This window comes from Heterodontus francisci, chromosome 8, assembly GCF_036365525.1.
Source record: "Heterodontus francisci isolate sHetFra1 chromosome 8, sHetFra1.hap1, whole genome shotgun sequence".
Classification (NCBI taxonomy): Eukaryota; Metazoa; Chordata; class Chondrichthyes; order Heterodontiformes; family Heterodontidae; genus Heterodontus; species Heterodontus francisci.
Genome location: NC_090378.1, coordinates 120,676,334 through 120,695,956, shown reverse-complemented (window position 1 = coordinate 120,695,956; position 19,623 = coordinate 120,676,334). Strand labels below are relative to the sequence as shown.

The following is a 19,623-nucleotide window of genomic DNA, read 5'->3' as shown; positions in this document are numbered from 1 at the left end:
AAAATAAAGGGTATAATTCTAAAGGGGGTGCAGGAGCAGAGGGACCTAGGTGTATATGTGCATAAGTCATTGAAGGTGGCAGGACAGGTCGAAAGAGCGGTTAATAAAGCATACAGTATCCTGGGTTTTATTAATAGGGGCACCGAGTGCAAGAGCAAGGAAGTTATGTTGAACTTGTATAAGACACTAGTTCGGCCTCAGCTAGAGTACTGCATCCACTTCTGGGCGCCACACTTCTGAGCGCATTGGAGAGAAGACAGAAAAGTTTCACAAGAATGATTCCTGGGATGAGGAATTTCAATTTTGAAGACTGATTGGAGAAGTTGGGACTGTTTTCCCTGGAGAAGAGAAGGCTGAGAGGAGACTTGATAGAGGTATTCAAAATCATGAGGAGTCCAGACAGGGTAGATAGGGGAAAACTGTTCCTACTTGTGAAAGGATGGAGAATGAGGTGGATCGGATTTAAAGTAATGGGGAAGAGAAGAAAAGACAACGAGGAGAAACTTTTTCACACAGCGAGTGGTTGAGATCTGGAATGCGCTGCCTAAGAGTGTGATGGAGGCAGGCTCAATTGAAGCATTCAAAAGGGAATTAGACTGTTATATGAAAAGGAAGAATGTGCAGGGTTACGGGGAGAAGATGGGGAAATGGCTCTAGGTGAATTTCTCTTTCGGAGAGCCGGTGCCGACACAATGGGTCAAATGCTCTCCTTCTGCACTGTTACAATTCTGTGAAACTGAGAAAACATCACTCACGTGACCCATTAAGTGCATCTTCCAGTCTGGCAGCTTGCGTTCTCGTCCACTACAGGATGCTCCCGCTATGGCTGAGGGTGAGGTGGGGGGGGAGCCTGCTCCCTTGCCTCTGCTCATGGCTGAGATGCCTGTGGCTTCCGTTCTCATTGTGGAGATGCCTGTGGGGTTCCTCGATAAGCTGCTGGGCCTCTATCCTTGCATGGGTAGCCTCTGTCACAGGGCCTTGCAGCATGGATGGTTTCTCAGGTCAGAGGGACGAGAAGGTGAGGGATGATGCCAGCACCCCTGAGAGGTAGCCCCCTCATCAGCTTCTTCGACTGCCTCAGCCCTTTCAGTACACTTGCATGATGGATAAGGCCACCAGGTGAACGCAGCTGGCATCCACCGCCAAGCTTTCCTGCGCCATCAGCAACAGTGAGAAGTCAATGATACAGAGTGTGTCACTCCTTCTGTACATGTCAGCACCCTGCTCCTGCACCCACTCAGAGTAGTGCTGCATTATGGCTCTCCAAGAGGTTGGCACTCTCTCACAGGTGGAGCTCATGCACTCAAAACCCCAAGTAATAATCGGTACACAATGTGCTGCATGGATTCCTCCATCATCTGCTCCAGTAAAACCGGCCTTGTTTCTAACACCCAAGGCCCAGCATCTTCACCCAGCGGAGCTTGACTGTGTCTGTGCTCCATCCCCTGATGGGGATTGCCCACAGCTGACTAAGCCTCAATATCCTCCTACTGCTCATTGTGATGTGCAGTTCACCCAGTGCTCCATGTTCTAAGCTAAACTGAACCCACCAGGGTGTGTGTCTGTGGGTCGAAGGTGCAGAGGAATGATGTGACGGTGCACCTGGAACATCTCTCCCTGCCGGAGGAGGGGCAGCGCCAACATTCTGCTCCCCCTCCACTACTGGCCCTGTGGGATGCACAAGATGGTGATGAGAACTCAGGCTAGTCGGCAGGGACCTGAGCACAACCAAACCCATAGATTATAGCAGTTGTGAAGCCACAGCACGCACCTGTCCAAGACTTCTCCCTTGAATGATGTGCTCTCTTCGACAGGATAATGAGGGAAAGATTTATGAGTCGGCTACCCTCCCTCACCTATTCCAGAATGACATCCACATGAGAAGTCAGCCTCCTCAGTGATGCCCCCTTTACAATCATCCCATACTCAACTGGCCACTTGATCTGAAAAAGATAGGGAGAACTATAGACTCTCAGTCTGCTCAGCTCATGTGGAATACTGGTGCTTACAGATAGAGACTTGTCACCCGGGTGTCACTGGCCACTCACCTTTCCAGACCTTATTAAATCATTGAATCGCTTTCTGCACTGGACTCATAATCCTTCTGGTGACTCCCCGGCTGCTGACCTCAGTCACCACCTCCATCCATGCCCTCTGTTTCTCTAGGTGGATTTCTTCTTCTGGATGCCAGGAACAAAACATCTCTCATGTCGGACACTGCATCAGTTAAACCTCAAGGGAGGCATTTAAAAATCGTGCTGATGTCCGGGGACGCCTGCCAGTGCCAGCACTGATCCTCAAGGTCCCTGCTGGTCCATTGCTTCAGTGAATGGCAAGCCGTTCGCCTTTACAAAAGGCCCTCTGTTACTGGGTCCGGCCTCCAGGCCACTCCGGCGCCACTAACTGGATGGCAAACTCACCCACTGGCCCAATTAGGCCCTTTCTCTTTACAGCTGTTGCAAAGAAATAGAAGGAATTAAAAAGAACTTGGATTGAGATGCGAAGATGGAAGTCCTTTGTTTTGGTGAGGTGTCCCAAAGTCGAATAGGTGGCTGCCACTAGGAATCTTTCCCGGTGCTGCTGATGAACAGTCTGCTTGGATAGGCAAAGAATTTCAACTCTCCAAGGCTTTACCTGGTGTTTCAGCAGGTGTGCAGTATCAGGGGGTTCAGTTCTAACATATTCAATGCGAAGTCCTTTTAAAGATGCAAGCTTGCTACAAACATCCAGGATGTCTTCAGGAGGCAAGAGTACAACTTCATACAGGTATCAGGCAACCCCCACCTGCCAACAATGAGGCACATTGGTTTTGTCATATGTACATTGATTTTGAATGGTTGCTGGAATGCGGAAATGACTTGAACAGATCAGCCGTGACTGGAAAGGACATTTGCATACAAACAGACAGTGCTTGTGTCAACAAAGGACCATTTCCTGACACATTTAACCCACAATGGATGTTGATCACGAGACAGTGATGGGGTGGGGAAGCGCATCCCAGGGCCTACTGGGATGATGCAATCCACAGGGGCCAGGACTGGTTGGACCAGCTGATCACATGACTAACTGGCTGTTCCAGGGTTTTTTGAACTAACCACAGATAGTTTGAACTCAGAATGTCCGTTTGCTCCTGGACTAAGAAGATCTCTCCTGTTTGCTCCCATCTCTTTCTCACAAGTCTCTGAATCCACTGAAGACACATAACCCCCAAGAGAGAAAAGTCTTCTACAGCGCACAAGTTTTCAGAGGAGTACTGGGCCCCAACGAAAAGCAAGACCTACCTACAATCAAGGATGCTACAGTGAGCTGAAAGAACCGTAAGAAAAACTCTTCATATATTGCCTCAAACATTTCCACTTTATTTTTCTTCTCTTTTTACATGTGTGTATCGCGTATACATGCTAGCGTGGACACGTCGTGTATCTGTAAGCTTCAACCAAATTAAAGTTTAAATTTAATAAATTTCAACCTTTCTCCTTTAAACCTAAGAAATCTGTTTGTGCTGGTTTCTTTGCCTTATAATTGGAAAGTAGTGAACATGGATTCACCAAGGGGGAACTAAAAACATGGTGTGTTTAAAATTAAACCCTGTTACGTTAAGATCAGGTGAAGGCTGAGAGGGATCCCGAGACACCTTTCTCATCTGGTCGTAACACAGGCTTTTGCTTTTCAAGAGCAGGGATTCTTCAAAGACAGGTAACAGTGGTCTGGATATTCTTCTGATCCTGGCATATCTTCTGATAAGTCGATATCCAACTGCTCCTTTTAGTCCAAAAACAGCTGACTTTTTACAGTTCAAAGTGAAACTAATTTTTTCCAGACAAGTCCCATGATAATTAAATTCTGTCTTGTCAAAACACAAAAATAGCTCTCAAGTCAAATACCCTAATGTTGAATTGAAATCATATATTTTCCAGTAAAAACTTGTTTATTGGTCCACCTTTAAAAAAAAACACCCATAGTTCAACCTCTTCAGTTTTAAAATATAGATTCCAAGTTTTAACAAAACCTACAGAAACTCTCACAATACCTCCACCCTTGACTATGCCATTTTTGAATGCCTTTCATTGAAATGTATAAAAAAACAGAAGTTGAAAACATTCTAAAACACATTTTCCACACACATCCCCCATTCCCGATTTACTTGTGGTTAAAACAATTATGCTTTGTGCCATCTTTGCTCATATAACTCAAAGTTAGAATTGTGATAAAGCACCTGCAATAACATTATTTTTGCACGAAATTTAGACAATCCTTAAGTGATAGGGCTGCAACAGTAAACTCCAATGGAATATTCTGACATTCTGGGTTATAAATTCTCCACAAAGGTTAGTGGGTTATGATCAGTACATGCCAACGTTTCTCTGTAATCATGGCAAATGCAGATTTTGAAATGTTTAAGAGCCAATAATAGACCCAACATTTCTTTTTCCATGGTGGAATATCTTTTTTGATGTTGATTTATTTTTTTGAAAAGTATCCCACTGGTCGTTCTATGCCCAATTGATCATCTTGTAACAGGACTGCACCAACCCCCTGGTCACTAGCATTAATTGCTACCTTGAAAGGCTTCGTGAAATTTGGAGCAGCCAACACTGGTTCATTAAAGTGGCCTTGAGCTTTTCAAAAGATGCCTGGCACTCCCCTGACCACCCTACTTTGGTTTTCTTTTTCTGTAGCAAATCTATTAATGGAGCAGCTACAGTGCTGAAATTTGGTACAAACTTCCAGTAGAAACCACACATCCCCAAAAACCTCTTGGTTTCTTGCTTTGACTTAGGGGTAGTGAACTCCACCAAGACTTGTACTTTCACCTTTCTTGGCAACACTTGTCTTTGTCTAACTATATCCCAAGGTAGGTCACTCTCACTTTTGTGAATTCACTTCCAGCCAAATTTACCACTAAAATGAGCTTCTTGTAATTTTTTTAAACCGAGTTTCTAGCTGTTTTAAGTGTTCCTTCCAAGAATAGACTGTATACCAGCACATCATCAGAATTAACTATAGTTAGGAACACTGACTACCACTTGTCTCATTAGTCTCTCAAAGGTTGCCAAAGCATTTTTTAGCCCGAATAGTATCACTCGGCACTGGTAAAGATCGTCTGGTGTGACAAAAGCTGATATTTCTTTAGCTTGGGGTGTTAAAGGAACTTGCCAGTATCCCTTTAACAAATCTATCTTTGTATGTTAAGATGCCTCTGCTTGTTAAAAAAAGGTCTTTGATCTGGGTTCTTTGTTGTCCTGGTAACCAAGACCCTTGTCTTTAAGTGGAGTTGATGTAAGGTCACCTGATTTCTCGAATTCCATTTTAAACAACATTAAAACCAGTTTTTAAAACAGTCATGCTACAAAGTCCAGCGTTCAAAACAAGCCTCACACACTCCTCCATTCACCACCACCCTTCACTCACGTAACAAAATTCTCGATCAAGGACTCCTACTTTCATAAACTTCACCTCACCCTCACACACAGTTTCAAGCCTCACATTCACACCTGACAGCTTGCACACACTGCCAGGTATTCATCAATGACAGGTACATTGCACCACACTCACTGAAACACTTCCCTCTCTCTTGCATGACAAGGTGGTGGTATAACTAGACTGCAGCAGCTAACCGGCGGGTGTAGGCTCGGCTGTTTGTCCCCACCTTGATGGAGGAGACAGTGCTTGCAATTATTGGAGTAGCCGTAACTAATATCATGGCCAGAGATGGGGCTGAAATAATAGCAGATGTTCCCACTTAATCCACCTTCTGACATCCCACTTCCCCCTCATCCCACAATCTCTTCTGATTTACAAGTCACAGATAGTGTCAATATGCACCACTTGCTCTCCTTCTCAATCTCCTACCCTTGTGCCTTTCTCCTTTCAGCTACCCAAGAACGGTCACCTGGCCAGACAATGTTATGGGCGTGTCAAGTCCAAGAGCAGCAGGAAACTGATGACAATGAAATATTGTCACTCAATATCACATTCACAGCCACTAACTCAGATATTGATCAGAGGTGAGATCTGCATGTGGTGAGACACCAGCCACAAGGGAAAGGATAGCACAAGTACCAATGCGCTGTCGGGCAAGGTCACATAAGAGTTCTGTTGCAGAGGACTCAGATGAGGACTTTGATGGGGCAGAGTACAGACAAAGGCTGTTGGTTCAGCACAATGAAATACTTGGTGCATTTTCAGTCCCGTCAGAAAGCCTGCGGTCGCTAAAGGCCTGCTTGTGTCTGCAAATGAAACCCGACTCGAGCCAAACAGAACTACATCTGACCCGAGCACAACCCGAGTCCTTCGATTTTTTCCCGCGCCCGACCCGACCACCGGAATAAAGTTGTTTATATTAAAGAGGTTGTGCTCTACCTTGGATGAGATCGACAGTGCAGACCAGTGCGGAGTCCAAATGCACATACCCCACCTTGGCATCCTGGCTGTCAGTGTCCGACCCAGCCCGAGTCCGAATGCCGGACTCGGAAGAGCAACCCAACCCGACCCCGACATGTCATCAGGTTGGTTGGGTTCGGGTTGGGTAGCGGTCACGGTCAAGGAACACGGAGGAGCCGGTTCCAACTTGGCAACTTCCAGCACCCAATAACAGTGGATGTTAGAAGGAAATTTCTACTTATTTTTTATTCGTTCATGGGATGTGGGCATCGTTGGCTAGGCCAGCATTTATTGCCCATCCCTAAGTGCCCTTGAGAAGGTGGTGGTGAGCTTCCTTCTTGAAATGCTACAGTCTTTGGGGTGTAGGTACACCCACTGTGCTGTGAGGAAGGGAGTTCCAGGGTTTTGACCCAGTGACAGTGGAGGAACGGTGATATAGCTCCAAGTCAGGATGGTGTGTATCTTGGAGAAGAATTTGCAGGTGGTGGTGTTCCCATGCATCTGCTACCCTTGTCTTTCTAGGTTGCAGTTTTGGAATGTGTCAAATGAGCCTTGGTGAGTTGCTGCAGTGCATCTTGCTGACACTGTGCGTCGGTGGTGAATGTTGTTGTTGGTGGATGAGGTGCCAGTCAAGTGGGTTGCTTTGTCCTGGATGGTGTCGAGCTTCTTGAGTGTTGTTGGAGCTGCTCCCATCCAAGCAAGTGGAAAGTATTGCATCACACTCCTGACTTCTGCCTTGTAGTTGGTGGGCAGGCATTGGGGGGACAGGTCAGTTAATCGCCGCAGAACTCCCTGCCTCTGACCTGCTCTTGTAGCTGCAGTATTTATGTGGCTGATCTGGTTTTTTGTCAATGGTAACCCAGGATGTCAATAGTGGGAGATTCAGTGATGGCAATGTCATTGAACACCAAAGGGAGATAGTTGGAGATGGTCATTGCCTGGCACTTAAGTGGCAAGTAACATTGGCACTAAACATCAGTCCAAGCCTGGATGTTGTCCAGGTCTTGCTGCATATGGACACGGGCTGCTTCAGTACCTGAGGAGATGCAAATGGTACTGAACACTGTGCAATCATCAGTGAACATCCCCACTTCTGACCTTATGATGGAAGAAAGGTCATTGATGAAGTAGCTGAAGATGGTTGGGCCTGGAGATCGGCACAACATCGTGGGCCGAAGGGCCTGTTCTGTGCTGTATTTTCTATGGAGCACTACCCTGAGGAACTCCTGCAGTCTTGTTATGGAGCTGAGATGAAATGATCATCCAATAACCATCTTCTTTCATGCTAGGTATGACACCAACCAGCTAAGAGCTTTCCCCCCACCCGATTCCCATTGTCTTCAGTTTTGTTAGGGCTCCTTGATGCCATACTCGGTCAAATGCTGCCTTGATGTCAAGGGCAGTCACTCTCACCTCACCTCGTGTTCAGTTCTTTCGTCCATGTTTGAACCAAGGCTGTAATGAGGTCTGGAGCCGAGTGGCCCTGGCGGAACCCAAACTGAGCATCACTGAGCAGGTTATTTCGAAGCAAGTGCCGCTTGATAGCACTACCGACGACACCTTCCGTCACTTGACTGATGAGATGGTAATTGGCCGGGTTCCTCGTCCTGTGTTTTGTGTATAGGACATACGTGGGCAATTTTCCACATTGCCAGGTAGATGCCAGTGTTGTAGCCGTACTGGAAATGTTTGCCGAGGGGCGCGGCAAGTTCTGGAGTTCAGGTCTTCAGTACTATTGCTGGAATGTTGTCAGGGCCCATAGCCTTTGCAGTATCCAGCACCTGCAGCCATTTCTTGATATCCCGTGGAGTGAATCAAATTGGTTAAAGACTGGCATCTATGATGCTGGGGAATTCAGGAGGCCGAAATGGTTCATGGGTCATGCAATTTCCAATAATGACCCTTTTTTTAACTTCTAGTTGGTTTCCGCCCCAGGTTTTATTCAAGAAGAATCCATGTTTATATAGCACCTATCATGGCTTCAGATACTCAAACTGCTAAAAATATAAGGGATCTCCCATTTAAGATGGGGGTGAGGTGAATTTTTTTCTCTGAGGGTTGTTAATCCGTGGAATTCACTTCTTCAGAGAGCAGTTCAGGCAGGGTCATTGAATATATTCAGGAAAAAGTTAGATAGATTTTTGATTGACAATGCAGGCAGGTGTTATGAAGGGCAGACAGGAAAGCAGAGGTGTGGCCACATTCAATCAGCCATGATCTTATCAAATGACCTACTTCTGCTCCTAATTTCATGTATGTTCCTTTGTACGGATGTATGTCTTTTCACCATTGACACTCCACCAGTGCCCTTGTTGTTGCCTGTCCGTCAGCCAGCCCAGATTGCCACTTCCCATACTGAGATAGTGCAGTGTGAAGCTGGGCCTTCTAGATTCAGATACTCGAGAGTGTCCTCCAAGGCCATCTGCAGTCTCCCCCAGTCAAGGCTGCAGCCACATTGGTAGCACTGCATAGGAGCACTGGGACAGTCTAAGCACCTGCAATACAGGCATTAAGGGAATGCACAAGGGTGATCACTTGACTTTTGTTTGGAATATTAGATGTTTTGCTTGATAAGGTCAGTTTGCAATGGTTCTGTGGTGGCTTTTATTTCCTCGTTGCTTCCAAGAGGACACTGATGGTCACTAAGGTGTGGGAGTGTCGGTGAATGGGGAATTGGGGTTATGCTCACTGGTACCTCAGTCCATGAGGTGATAACAGACAGCCGGACTGGAAAGGGGATGTGTTTGCCTCCTGCCTTCCTCCTCCTCAGCCGCTCGCCTGATCCCTGGTGGAAAGGGCTGTGCCCTCATGATGTTGAGGTTGTACAGGATACAGCAGACCATGACTAATCGTGACACATGCTACAACGAGGGCTCCTCCAAAGTGGTCCAGGCAGCGGAGCCACTTCTTGAAGAACCCAATCACTTTATGACGTTTCAGATAGCAAACATGGCTTTTCTTTATATGCAGGCTGCCCATAGTGATAGGTGATTCAATAGACAGGGGAACAGACAGACGTTTCTGGAGCCGCAGACGTGAATCCAGGATGGGTTGTTGCCTCCCTTGTGCCAAGGGTCAAGGATGTCACTGAGCGGCTGCAGGGCATCCTGAAGGGGGAGGGGGAACAGCCAGCCGTCATGCTCAACATTGGAACCAACAACATAGGTAGAAAAAGGGATGTGGTCCTGCAGTCAGAATTTAGGGAGCAAGATAAGAAGTTAGAAAACTGGACCGCAAAAGTAATAATGTCCGGATTACTCCCAGTGCCATGCATAAGTGAGTACAGAATAGAAGGATAAGACAAATGAATGTGTGGCTGGAGAGATGCTGCATGAGGGAGGGTTTTAGATTCCTGGGACATTGGGACCGGCTCTGGGGAAAGATGGGACCTGTACATGCCGGAGGGGTTGCACCTGAAAAGAGCCGGGACGGAGTTCCTTGAGGGATGTTTTGCTAGTCACGTTGGGGTGGGTTTAAACTAGTTTGGCAGGGGAATGGGGACCTGAGGGTAGACTCAATTGGGACAAAATCAGAAAATTAATGGACGAGTCTGGAAGACAGAGGAAACAAAGGTGAGAAAATAAAAAAGAGTTTTGCAGTGCTCAGGGGTATCTATTTTAATGCAAGCAGTATAGAAAATAAAGCTGATGGCACAGATAAACACATGGTAGTAAGATATCCTAGCTATTACAGAAACTGCTATGCCTATGCTGGGACGAGGGAGCAGTACCCCAGGACATGCGCGATGCCAATATCATCACCCTCTATAAAAACAAAGGTGACCGCGGTGAGTGCAGCAACTACCGTGGAATCTCCCTGCTCAGCATAGTGGGGAAAGTCTTTGCTCGAGTCGCTCTAAACAGGCTCCAGAAGCTGGCCGAGCGCGTCTACCCTGAGGCACAGTGTGACTCTCGTGCAGAGAGATCGACCGTTGACATGCTGTTCTCCCTTCATCAGATACAGGAGAAATGCCGTGAACAACAGATGCCCCTCTACATTGCTTTCATTGATCTCACCAAAGCCTTTGACCTAGTCAGCAGACGTGGTCTCTTCAGACTACTAGAAAAGATTGGATGCCCACCAAAGCTACTAAGTATCATCACCTCATTCCATGACAATATGAAAGGCACAATTCAACATGGTGACTCCTCATCAGAGCCCTTTCCGATCCTGAGTGGTGTGAAACAGGGCTGCGTTCTTCTCCCTGCTGCTTTCACATGCGTTCAAGTCTTTTGAAGAAGGAATTTTCCTCCACACAAGATCAGGGGGCAGGTTGTTCAACCTTGCCTGTCTAACAGCGAAGTCCAAAGTACGGAAAGTCCTCATCAGGGAACTCCTCTTTGCTGACGATGCTGCTTTAACATCTCACACTGAAGAGTGCCTGCAGAGTCTCATCGACAGGTTTGCGGCTGCCTGCAATGAATTTGGCCTAACCATCAGCCTCAAGAAAACGAACATCATGGGGCAGGACATCAGAAATGCTCCATCCATCAATATTGGCGACCACGCTCTGGGAGTGGTTCAAGAGTTCACCTACCTAGGCTCAACTATCACCAGTAACCTGTCTCTAGATGCAGAAATCAACAAGCCCATGGGAAAGGCTTCCACTGCTATGTCCAGAATGGCCAAGAGAGTGTGGGAAAATGGCACACTGACACGGAACACAAAAGTCCGAGTGTATCAGGCCTGTGTCCTCAGTACCTTGCTCTACAGCAGCGAGGTCTGGACAACGTACGTCAGCCAAGAGCGACATCTCAACTCATTCCATCTTCGCTGCCTCCGGAGAATACTTGGCATCAGGTGGCAGGACCGTATCTCCAACACAGAAGTCCTCGAGGCGGCCAACATCCCCAGCTTATGCACACTACTGAGTCAGCGGCGCTTGAGATGGCTTGGCCATGTGAGCCGCATGGAAGATGGCAGGATCCCCAAAGACACATTGTACAGCGAGCTCGCCACTGGTTTCAGACCCACCGGCCGTCCATGTCTCCGCTTTAAAGACGTCTGCAAACGCGACATGAAATCCTGTGACATTGATCACAAGTCGTGGGAATCAGTTGCCAGCATTCGCCAGAGCTGGCGGGCAGCCATAAAGACGGGGCGAAAGTGTGGCGAGTCGAAGAGACTTAGTAGTTGGCAGGAAAAAAGACAGAGGTGCAAGGGGAGAGCCAACTGTGTAACAGCCCCGACAAACAAATTTCTCTGCAGCACCTGTGGAAGAGCCTGTCACTCTAGAATTGGCCTTTATAGCCACTCCAGGCGCTGCTTCACAAACCACTGACCACCTCCAGGCGCTTATCCATTGTCTCTCGAGATAAGGAGGCCAAAGAAGAGAAAAGAAGACAGAAGCATGGCTTAAGGAGGGACAGGAATGGCATTTCAACGAGCCTGGTTACAGGATTTTCAGGTGCAATGGGGAGGAGGAATAAGAAAGGAGGGGAAGTATCAATTTTGGTCAAGGAAACTATTACAGCTGTGAGGAGGGATGATATGTTGGAAGGTTCATCAAATGAGGCCATATGGATTCAGCTGAGGAACAAAAACAGGGCAATCATACTGCTGGAATGGAACTATAGACCCCCAAACAGTCAGAGGGAGATACAAGAGCAGATATGCAGGCAAGTCTGTGAGAAATGCAAGAACAATAGGGCAGTAATAGTAGGGGATTTTAACTACCCCAATATTAACTGGGATAGTTTTACTGTGAAAGGAATTGAGGGAGCAGAATTCTTGAGGTGCATTCAGGAGAACCTTTTTTGTCCAGTATGTAGCAAGTCCAACAGGGTATAAGGCAGAAAAGGAAAGCTTATGTCCGACACCGAGAACTCAAAACTATAGAAAGCCAAGAGGAGTACAGAAAGCGGAGGGGTGAAATCAAAAAGGAAATTAGGAAAGCAAAGCAAGGGCATGAAAGAATATTGGCAAGCAAAATCAAGGTGAACCCAAAGATAATTTATCAATACATTATGGGTAAGAGGATAACTAAGGAGAGAGTAGGACCCATAAAAGACCAAAAAGGTAACCTATGCGTAGGGGCAGAAAATGTTGGTATGGTTCTTAATGAATACTTTGCGTCTGTCTTCACAAAAGAGGGGGACGATGCAGATATTGCAGTTGAGGAGGAGTGTGAAGTATTGGATATGATAAACCGAGGGAGAGAGGAAGAATTAATGGGATTAGCATCCTTGAAAGTTGATAAATCACCAGGTCCAGATAAAATGTACTCCAGGCTGTGAAAAGAAGCAAGAGAGGAAATAGCAGAAGGCTTGACCATCATTTTCCAGTCCTCACTAGATACAGATGTCGCGTCGGAGAATTGGAGAACTGCTAACATTGTACCTCCATTTAAAAACGGAGACAAGGATAGACTGAATACTTACAGCCAGTCAGTCTAACCTCAGTAGTGGGAAAACCATTGGAATGTATTCTGAGAGGCAGGATAAACTGTCACTTAGAGAGGCACAAATTAACCAAGGATAATCAGCATGGATTTGTTAAGGGAAGATCTTGTTTGACCAACTTGATCAAATTTTTTGAAGAAGTAACAAGGAAGATAGATGAGGGTGGTGCAGCTGGTGTGGTCTACATGGATTTTAGCAAGGCTTTTGACAAGGTCCCACATGGCAGACTGGTTAAAAAAATAAAGTCCTATGGGATCCAGGGAAATGCAACAAGGTGGATACCAAATTGGTACAGTGGCAGGAAACAAAGGGTAATTATTGACATGTTTTAGGTACTGAGGGCTGTTTCCAGTGATGTTCCGCAGGGCTCAGTACTGGGTCCCCTGCTTTTTGTGTCTATTAATAATTTGAACGTGAAGATAGAGGGCATAATCAAGAAGTTTGCAGACGACACAAAGATTTGCCATGTGGTAGATAGCGAGGAGGATAGACTCAAAAGGAGTCTGGATATACACCTCAAGTGCAGTAATCTGCAGGGCTACGGACCAAATGTTGGAAGGTGGGATTAGAATAGGTGGATTGTTTTTCGGCCGGCACAAAGACGATGGGCCAAGTGGCCTCTTTCTGTGCCTTAAACTTCTATGATTTTACGTGTGCATGGGACGCACACCAATGGCATAACCCAGGTGGTCAGTGGATAGCCCTGATGGCCCAGCAGCCACCCTCTGGTTTGACATGGTGGCTCAGCAGATTGGCACAGAATAAAGACATCTTAACTGCTGCCAGGATACCAGCTATTTACCAACATGATCTACTGAGCATGGTTGCATCCCAACTGCACATTCAGAAAGTGGAACCCTTTGTGATTGTGGTTCATCTCTGCATTTAGACACGACACTCACAAAGCAATGTGTGTGCAATAAATGGCACCTGCACCATAGGGATCCCAGCTATCCTGGTGAAGCTACGTGCACGCTTCGCTGCTTCTCTCTGGTCAGAGACAATGTAATGTACTCCCCTCTCCTGATATAAAGAGTGTCCATCACCTCACTCCTGCAGCAACCAACAGCCAAACTGGGAGATGTTAAGAAATGCTGCCTGCTTCAGTCTGAAAGTATCCCCACACAATGAAATTCAGGGCCATGGTCACCTTCAAAGCCACTAACAGCACCATTCTTGTCCTGCTCTGAGGCTGCAGGTCTGGTTGCAAGAGGTGGCAGACTTCCGTGAGCACCTCCTTTGTAAAGCAGAGACATCACACACACTGATCCTGGCTGAGGTTGAAGTAAGAAAAATGCTTCCAGAAGACCCCAGGTTGATAAGGCCTCCTACTGAGAGCCCTTCTTCCCCCTCCTCCTCTGCCCTCTTGCAGCAGCTTGTCTTCCTCCATGTTGCCTCTGCTCATTCTCCCAGTCATGGCTGCAGACCAAGGTGGATGGAAACTTACTGAACCCATGACCAGGAGCCAGTGGTCTGATCAGAACCCTTGAAGTCAGAACCAAGACCTTCACCACGTGCAACACCAGTCCCCGTCAACTTCACCAAATTTAAATGGCAGTAAAAACTCACCTCTGCAAACTCAGACAGAGCCAGTCGAGATCAGTCAGTAACTAACCTGAGCAAAGGTGACAATCACTTTAAACAGAGCTGATGGGAGATTCCTTCCTGCTGCTAAACACATATTCAGCTGTGTGTTTAAGACAGGGCATTCCGCCAAGCAGCGAGGTTGGAAATGGCAGCGCCGGTGTCAAATCAGCATCACACACTGACTGACGTCATGATCTGCCTACTCTACATACTTGTGGTGCATGCTTCTAACGCACACGCTATTGCCCTCATCAAAATGGTTTCTGGAAGAGGCTGTGCCAGAGGTGAGCAAGGGTAGTGGTCACTTGTTTGGCAGCAAAACAGACCCTGTAGTGCGAAAACTGGAGGCACTATGGAACCAAATTTGTGGCCAGTGTGAGCCAGGAGCACATGGATGAGGAGGACAGTACGATAAGCAACATGAATAAACAGCCTGTACAAAATACTGGAGCTGTTCTGTGAAACTTGCAGAATACATCTTTATTTTCTATCACTTCAAGCAGGAGCCCAGAACCGATGCACAAGTTGCCAAGTGCCATCCATTAGCAGCGATGAGCTTTCATTTTAGTTTATAAATATGGAGAGTTTTGAGCTCAGTCACTCTTTGAAAATAAACTCAGATGAATGTTTAAACAGGTTTGCAACTTGTTTCCCTCCCTGACATTTTCCCATTGCTTGACAACTGTTACTACATCTTCTTGATGTTCCAATATAATCCAGGTCAGATAGGTCTTTATAGAATAGAGGATTCAGAGGAGCAGTGCTTGTCATGACATTTCACTGGAGTGGAAGTGAAGTTGTGCATTATCTATAGAATAAAGGTCTTAATAAAGGTGATGAGCGTCAAAAACTGAGAGTCAATATTGTAAATGACATCAGAGCTGTTAGTAAATTCTACTGAGAGCCTTGTGATAGAGACTATGTTATCATTTCCTACACATAACACATCCCTTCTAGAACTTTCAAGCCCTGAGTTTAACCGGAGGGACAGCCAGGAATCTCCTCACTCCGGGCCCGATGATTTTATCACCGGATTAGTATTTGGCAGAGGTTCTGCTCCTCCGGGCCCACAAAGATTCCACTGAAAACTTCAATCAAAATACTTGCCATGGCCTTTTCTGTCCACTCTGCTGACTCTCATTCGATCTGACTGTGGACTTTGAGCCCTCACTGACCTCCTGATATTCTGAATGAATATTGTGCCCAGTTGCTCAGCCTAAACGACTGACACTGAACACGTCTGCGGCTCCGGCTCTGGGAAGCCTCCCTCTCAGTCACGTGGTCGGGCCCTTGAAGTGACCGTTAGTGGCCGGTCACGTGGGAACATTTAAACCGGCTGAGCACTGAAGCAAAGCGCTGGGCAGCTGTAAAATCAAATAGTGTCTGACAAAATAAACCTTACAGCTACCCTGCCTTCATTAAAAAGGCTGTTTGACTTTCCTGATCGATATTTGAGGAGGAAAAGAGGCTGGAAAGACACTTTTGTCATGATGATGTTGCAGGCTTGTGGCACAGTGCTGATGTGATCTACCTCAGAGTGTTAAAATAAAGCTCAGCCAACACTTTATCGGATGAAGACATTTAATTTCTCTTGTTCCATTTTAAAGGCACATTTTCTTGCATCAATTGCCTTGGTGAATGAGATTTCTGAAAATATTTGGAAGTCATCTAAAATATGGTTGTAAAGATTTAAAGGAGGGAACAAGCATTGAGTGAGATGGCTGTGCAAAGCAGACGACTCAGTTGGGATTATCCAGTGTCCTCCACTCCACATCGTGGTCGGCTCGCTGAACATTCTTTAACCATTCCCACAGTATCTCTGTTGTGTTATCAACGTTGTGATCCATGTCAAGCCTGTGGAAAGATGCAGATAAAATCATCATTGGATAAGTAAAGTCAACCGGAGTCTGCAGCCACACCCGACCTCACAGACAAAATGAAAAGAAGCTGAGCCAGTTGCTGCTGACTGCACTGCTTCAAAGGTCAGAAAGCTGGATGGGTTAGGGTGTTGGAGATCCAGATCATTGCTGAGTAGATTTGAGAGGAGAAAAAGCTTGCAATATGGTCTGATCTTCTAAAAGTAAAAGAAAAGTGCTCTCTTCATAATCTTAACACCGTTTTCGTCTTTGAGTCTTCAGAAATCTCACCGCAGCCAACATGTTGCATGTTCCTTGAACCTCTGTGTCTGTATAGACTGTACACAAAGACTGTCACTCAAGATGAGATCAGTAATGCAGTATTGTGGGTTCTTTGTTAATTACTGAGAGAGCAGCAAATACATTGAGATAGTAACTGTACACGTGTATCATCAAGACTGACCAACACTCAATCACATGTTGTGTTACATTATAACTCTTACATAACTAACATGATCTTGTAGCCACACATCTGAATGGTGTACACACACAACAGTTACCTGACAATCACACATGAATGATTCATTGTCGAAAATAAGTACAAAGAAATATTTAAAAAGAAAATGTTTTGATTTTGTTCATGGGATGTGGATGTTGCTGGCTGGCCAGCATTTATTGCCCATCACTAATTGCCTCGAGAAGGTGATGGTGAGCTGCCTTCTTGAACTGCTGCAGCCCATGTGGAGTAGGTGCACCCCCAGTGCTGTTAGAACAAAGAACAGTACAGCACAGGAACAGGCCATTCGGCCCTCCAAGCCTGCGCCAATCTTGATGCCTGCCAAAACTAACACCTTCTGCACTTCCGGGGTCCGTATCCCTCTATTCCCATCCGATTCATGTATTTGTCAAGATGCCTCTTAAACGTCTCTCTGGTACCTGCTTCCACCACCTCCCCCGGAAACAAGTTCCATGCACTCACCACCCTCTGTGTAAAGAACTTGCCTCGCACATCCCCTCTAAACTTTGCCCCTCTCACCTTAAACCTATGTCTCCTAGTAACTGACTCTTCCAACCTGGGAAAAAGATTCTGACTATCCACTCTGTCCATGCCGCTTATCACTTTGTCAACCTCTATCATGTCGCCCCTCCACCTCCGTCGTTCCAGTGAAAACAATCTGAGTTTATCCAACCTCTCCTCCTAGCTAATGCCCTCCAGACCAGGCAACATCCTGGTAAACCTCTTCTGTACCCTCTCCAAAGCCTCCACGTCCTTCTGGTAGTGTGGCGACCAGAATTGCACGCAATATTCTAAGTGTGGCGTAACTAAAGTTCTGTACAGCTGCAGCATGACTTGCCGATTTTTATATTCTATGCCCCGACGGATGAAGGCAAGCATGCCGTATGCCTTCTTGACTACCTTATCCACCTGCGTTGCCACTTTCAGTGACCTGTGGACCTGAACGCCCAGATCTCTCTGCCTGTCATTACTCCTAAGGGTTCTACAAATTAATGTATACTTCCCACCTGCATTAGACCTTCCAAAATGCATTACCTCACATTTGTCCAAATTCAACACCATCTGCCATTTCTCCGCCCAAGTCTCCAACCGATCTATATCCTGCTGTATCCTCTGACAATCCTCATCACTGTCCGCAACTCCACCAACCTTTGTGTCGTCTGTAAACTTACTAATCAGACCAGCTACATTTTCCTCCAAATCATTTATATATACTGCAAACAGCAAAGGTCCCAGCACTGATCCCTGCGGAACACCACTAGTCACATCCCTCCATTCAGAAAAGCACCCTTCCACTGCTACCCTCTGTCTTCTATGACTGAGCCAGTTCTGTATCCATCTTGCCAGCTGCCCTCTGATCCCATGTGACTTCACCTTTTGTATCAGTCAGCCATGAGGGACCTTATCAAAGGCTTTACTGAAGACCATATAGATAACATCCACTGCCCTTCCTTCATCAATCATCTTTGTCACTTCCTCAAAAAACTCAATCAAATTAGTGAGGCACGACCTCCCCTTCACAAAACCATGCTGCCTCTCGCTCATAAGTCCATTTGTTTCCAAATGGGAGTAAAACCTGTCCCGAAGGCAGGGAGTTGCAGGACTTTGACCCAGCAACAGTCAAAAACGATATAGTTCCAAGTCAGGATGGTGTGTGGCTTGGAGGGGAACTTGCAGGTGGTGGTGTTCCCTTGCATCTGCTCCCCTTGTCTTTCTCGGTGGAAGAGGTCGCAGGTTTGGAAGGTGCTGTCTAAGTAGCCTTAGTGCATTGCTGCAGTACATCTTGTAGATGGTACACACTGCTGTATTTTATTGAAGTTTTCAGTGCATTGGTGGTGGAGGGAGGGAATGTTAGTGTATGGGGTGCCAATCTAGTGGGCTGCTTTGTCCTGGATGGTGTCGAGCTTCTTGAGTGCTGTTGCAGCTGCACCCATCCAGGCAAGTAGACAGACATTGGAGGGTGAATGGGCGGGAGGTGGAGAGACAGAGGATTTGGACGATTTGGTGAGGGTGGGTGGAGGTGCGTGGGTAAGGTGCGTTTGGTAAAAAGTGTCATCGTGATGTTGCAGCCATCATGAGGTGTGGGGCATGCTTGATGCACCAGCTGATCTTTTCCTACCTCTTAATTTATATGGTTGCGTCCTATCAAATCCTTTTAAAATTTTATATCCTCAATCACATCACCCCTCAATCTCCTACACTTGAGAAGTTACAATCCATTTTTCATTTGCTCTGAGCTTGAGGAGCTCTCAGACAACAGGGAATAAACCTTGCTAGCTTTTCCTGTTAACTGGCCCTGTAGCAGGAGAGTCCAAGTTCCTTCAGACCACTTTAACTAATCTACAAACTTCTCAAAGGATATGAAGAAGACTTCAGTATCATCTTCTTCAAATCTGAGTACTTACCAGGAATACTTTAAGAAGTCAAAGCTTGTCTCTGAACTAGGATCATTTGAATTATCAGCATCTTCTCCACTATGTAAAGATGATTTTCCCCTAGCCAATTCAATCTGTCTCATTTCACGATATTTTTGTGCTTGTAGTTCCTTCTCAAATTTTTCTCTCTGGAAAGCATTCTCTCTATTTCTCCTCTCATTCCTCATTTGTCACCTGAAATTCTAACTCAAGCCTCTGCTCTTCCAGGTGAATTTTTGCTGAGGTGACCTGGTCTGTTTCAGGTTCTCGATCTTCTGCCTGTTCCAGTTCTGGGGTGAGGGAGAAATGCTCAGCCAGCACTTTTAGCACCTCGGGTCTTTTTGCCCTTTCCCTCACACGAAGTTCCACCTGGTCAGCTACTGCTCTGAACTGTTTGATGTTTAAGGTAGCTCACTTATGCCAAGTTAAATCATCCTGTTCTTCAAATTATTTCACTTACAGCC

At 46.3% G+C, this 19,623-nt stretch overlaps 1 protein-coding gene and 1 long non-coding RNA gene across 3 annotated transcripts in view; both read right to left on the bottom strand.

The window, feature by feature from the left end:
- The window catches only part of LOC137373119 (uncharacterized), a 65,528-nt gene extending 49,725 nt beyond the window's left edge, over positions 1-15,803 (bottom strand). Inside the window, exon 1 of the long non-coding RNA XR_010975589.1 lies at positions 15,480-15,803. This is a non-coding gene — a long non-coding RNA (uncharacterized lncRNA). The remainder of the gene's footprint in view (positions 1-15,479) is intronic.
- Positions 15,804-15,946: 143 nt separating this feature from the next.
- LOC137373116 (ral guanine nucleotide dissociation stimulator-like 1) overlaps positions 15,947-19,623 on the bottom strand; it is a 128,620-nt gene continuing 124,943 nt past the window's right edge. Inside the window, exon 7 of one of the 2 annotated variants that reach the window (XR_010975588.1) lies at positions 15,947-16,226. The gene's annotated coding sequence lies outside the window, so the exon portion shown is untranslated. The remainder of the gene's footprint in view (positions 16,227-19,623) is intronic. The other variant, XM_068037980.1, reaches the window with a different exon arrangement.